The sequence below is a fragment of the Dasypus novemcinctus genome, chromosome 2 (genome assembly GCF_030445035.2).
Source record: "Dasypus novemcinctus isolate mDasNov1 chromosome 2, mDasNov1.1.hap2, whole genome shotgun sequence".
Lineage (NCBI taxonomy): Eukaryota > Metazoa > Chordata > Mammalia > Cingulata > Dasypodidae > Dasypus > Dasypus novemcinctus.
Window position 1 is genome coordinate 92,734,230 of NC_080674.1, and position 4,465 is coordinate 92,738,694.

The 4,465-nt window shown below is 41.3% G+C and overlaps 1 pseudogene; it reads left to right on the forward strand.

Moving 5' to 3' along the window:
* Positions 1-1,131: 1,131 nt before the first annotated feature.
* LOC101435113 (dnaJ homolog subfamily A member 1 pseudogene) lies at positions 1,132-2,302 on the forward strand (annotated as a pseudogene).
* The last annotated feature ends 2,163 nt before the right edge of the window (positions 2,303-4,465 follow it).

Sequence of the window (4,465 nt, forward strand, 5' to 3'; positions counted from 1 at the left end):
TTCCACGTGTTGGAGCAAAATGGCTGCTGATGTCTGTGAGGGGTCAGGTTTCCTGGGTTCCTCTGGGCTCAGTTCCTCTGTTTTTTCCACAAGGTCAGCTGTAGACTATGAGCCTCTCTAGACTTTGCCTCTCTCCACAAGGTCATCTGTAGACTACCAGGTGAACGGCTCTGTCTCTCTCCCTGGGGTTTCTGCTGTGTCTAAGGAGCCATCTCTAGTCTCTGTGTTCTTCTCCTGGCTCAGGTCCTCTCTTCCCAGGGCTTGCTTCTCTTTTCTCTATGTGCTTACTTCCTGGGGCTCCAGATTAAGACTTAAGCATCAAACTCCAATATCAAAAACCCTCAACTCTGTCCTTTGCCATGCCTTTTATCTGTGAGTACCTACCAACACCGTAATGATGTAGTCCAATCAAAGCCCTAATCATAACTTAAACATGCCCAGGTACAGACCAGATTACAAACATAATCTAATATCCATTTTTGGAATTCATAACCATATCAAACTGCTACAGTGTCTTAACATAGCAGAGAAAGCTGAAACCTAAGTCTATAATCTACTTGTGTCACAAAACCAGGAAAGTCTCAAGAATTGATGGCAGGTATCTCTGAAGGCCGGGTGTGGAGTACGGCTAAAAAGAAAATTACAAGCAAATCTTAGTAAGAAGCATTAAACTTCAGATTCTCTCCCAGAGTTGTACAGTGACTATCTTTTCCATCTGTGCTGAAGACTGAGATTTGCTCTCTGGAAAGAATGAACAAGGAAGGCTCTGAATTTAGAGACAGAAGATACAGCTGAAGGGCATTGGTGAGGTGCCAAGTTGAAAATGGGCATTGATTGGAAATCTACATTCTGAACAACCTCTTCTCCAAACTTTATCCCCTAGTTAGCTATCAGAACACAAACAGTCATATTTAAGTCACTCAAGATATAAGATTGGAAAATTTCTTCCCTGAATATACTGACCCAGAGAAAAGAAAGAAATGCAAATGAAAAGAAAGAAATTTAAACGTTAATTGTGGAACTTTCCACAACACTCGGTGAGAGGCAGGTGGTAGATGTCCGAGCTGTGCACAGTGACCGCTTCTTCCCGCTCTCCCTCGCCGGCCTTGGTCTGCTCATCAGCTGTAGAAAATGGTGAAAGAAACCTCTAACTATGATGTTGTGGGTGTCAAACCCAATGCCACCCAGAAAGAGCTGAAAAAGGCTTACAGGAAACTAGCTTTGAAGTACCACCCTGATAAGAATCCAAATGATGTCAAGAGGTTTAAACAGATTTCTCAAGCTTATGAAGTGTTCTCTGATGCAAAGAAAAAAGAGTTATATGACAAAGGAGGCCATCAAAGAGACGTGAGCAGGTGGGGAGTTTTGCTCTCCCATAAACATCTTTGACATGTTTTTTGGAGGTGGTGGAGGATACAGAGAGAAAGGAGAGGTAAAAATGTTGTACATCAGCTCTTGGTAACCTTAGAAGATTTATATAACTGTGCAACCAGAAAACTATCTCTGCAAAGAATGTGATTTGCAACAAATGTGAAGGCTGAGGTGGTAAGAAAGGAGCAATAGAGTGCTGTCCCAATTGCCAAAGAACAAATAAAAATTCATCAGATAGAAACTGGAATGGTTCAGCAAATTCAGTCTGTATGCATAGAATGCCAGGGCCATGGGGAATGGATCAGTCCTAAAAATAGATATACAAGTTGTAATGGAAAGAAGATAGTTTGAGAGAAGATTTTGAGAAGTTCATATTGATAAAGGCATGATAAAGTCATTGATAAAGAAAGATAGAAGATAAAATTCCATGGTGAAGGAGACCAAGAGCCAGGACTGGAGCCGGGGAGATATTATCATTGTTTTAGATCAGAAGGATCATGCTGTTTTTACTAGATGAGGAGAAGACCTATACATGTGAATGACATACAGCTGGTTGAAGCATTGTATGGCGTCCAAAAGCCAATATCCACTCTTGACAACCTAACTATAGTCATCACCTCTCATCCATGTCAGATTGTCAAGCATAGAAATATCAAGTATGTGCTAAATGAAGACATGCCAATTTATTGTAGGCCATATGAAGGGTTGCCTAATCATAGAATTTAAGGTAAACTTCTCTGCTGGAAAAACTTCTACCTGAGAGGAAAGAAGTAGAAGAAACTGATGAAATAGATCAGGTAAGAACTGGTGGAGTTTGATCCCAATCAGGGAAAGATGGTGCCATTACAATGGAGAGGCATATGAGGATGATGAACATCACCCCAGAGGTGGTGTTCAGTGTCAAGCATCTTCATGCGGGGCCAGTGACTAACAGTCACTACTGGCATTTTCTATGCAGTATAAATAGGTGAAGGACTGTAATCATAATATGCTCATTTTTGTTTTAATATTCAACTATAGGGAAGTGGTTGTGGCTCAACTGATAGAGCATCTGCCTACCATATAGGAGGTCCAGGGTTCGATACCCAGGGCTCCTGACCCATGTGGGTGAGCTGGCCCATGAGCAGAGCTGCCACATGCAAGAAGTGCCATGCCACGCAGGGGTGGCCCCCATGTAGGGGAGCCCCATGTGCAAGGAGTGTGCCCTGCAAGGAGAGCCACCCAATGGAAAAAAAGTGCAGCCCACCCAGGAGTGGCACTGAACACATGGAGAGCTGACGCTGCAAGATGACACAACAACAAAAAAAGCCACACAGGAAGCAGATGTGGCCCGGTGGATGGAGTGTCCGTCTACCACATGGGAGGTCTACAGTTCAAACCCCAGGCCTCCTTGACCCACGTGGAGCTGGCCCACATGCAGTGCTGACATGCGCAAGGAGTGCTGGGCCACGCAGGGGTGTCCCCTGCGTGGGGGAGCCCCATGCACAGGGGGTGCGCCCCATAGGGAAAGCCACCCAGCGCGAAGGAAGGTTCAGCCTACCCAAGGGTGGCGCCGCACATGTGGAGGGTTGATGCAGCAAGGTGATGCAACAAAAAGAACACAGATTCCTATGCCGCTGACAACAACAGAAGCAGACAAAAAGAGGGGCGTGCACCAAGTGGACACAGAGAACAGACAACTGGGGTAGGGTGGGGGAGAGAATAAATAAAAATGAATCTTTAAAAAACAAGCCACACAGTTTCCCAGTGCTGCATGACAAGAATGCAAGCAGACACAGAAGAACACACAGCAAATGGACACAGAGAGTAAACAACCGGGGGGGGGGGAAGGGAAGAAATAAATAAAATAAATCTTTTAAATAATATTCAACTATACCTTTAAAAGTTAAATGAAAATTAAACTCAAATATAAAAGCTTCGACTTTGCCCTGAAAGTAAGATGACTCCAGTCAGAAGATAAAGTTTAATACTTGTAAGAATGACTTTTTGTTAAAAAAATATATATTCCATTAGCATTTGTTTGACCACACCTTTTCATTGTTTTTCACTGCATACATGGACTGTCTTAGAATAAAATGCTAGGTATATGTGTTGACTTCAGTGTATGACCCATCATTGTTAAGCTATGAAATTAAAACTGTATTTAACTGGCAATTAGAAAAAACATAGTTTGTAGAGAAGTGTTGGATTGTACAGTTAACATGCATTAAGTGGGATTTGCTGTGATGCTTCTGCATTTATTCTGTTGCTTCAAATGTTATTTGAAGATTGCACAGTATATAATTTAGTCTGTTATCAGTAATAGAAATGATAGATTTCTAAAGAAGGGGTTTATCATAATGTGCTGCTCCTTGACGGTGCATGCACTTCTACAGTTGCATTACCTTCTGCTGTGCCATCTTTTTAAAAATTATATATACATTGTTCAGTCCTGGTTACTTTGTTCTCACTTCTTCTCTTTGGACCATGATATGTCCAGAGTACTTATTGCAGAAGCTGAATAACTTAGAAGTTAAGGTGAAGAGAAATTTACATGGAGGAGAAGCTTGTATGTATGAGATAGGAAAGTGTTTCTTAGGCTCAGTTTAAACCATTTAACTTATGCTCCAAAGTAACTGCAATTTAATGTTGGTAGTCTGGCAAATTATGATGAATAGCTTTAATGAATGTTTAAAAAGTCATCACATGTTCACTTGCTTAAATCTGGATATCAGAATTTAAACAATTCTTGAAATGTATGAATGTCTCCTTAACATACTGATTACAAAGCAAAAAAAGGGGGGGGGGGGGCGTGGGAGCTCTATCCATATGGTCCAATATCAAATTATTGGGAATCAAAGAAAGAGAAAAAAAAAGGAGGGTATAAATTATGAAAGAACTAATGCAAGAATGTTATTTCCAAAACCTGAAAGCCACGAGTTTCAAACTGAAAAAGTCTATTGAGAGTCCCAAGTAATGAATGAAAAAGACCAACACCTGGGACATCATCATGAAAATTTAAATGTACTAACTATAAAAATAAAGAGATCCTGAAAGTTTCCAGTGAGAAGAAAAGCAGAAAGGTCACACACAAAATGTCAACAGAATCCACTTC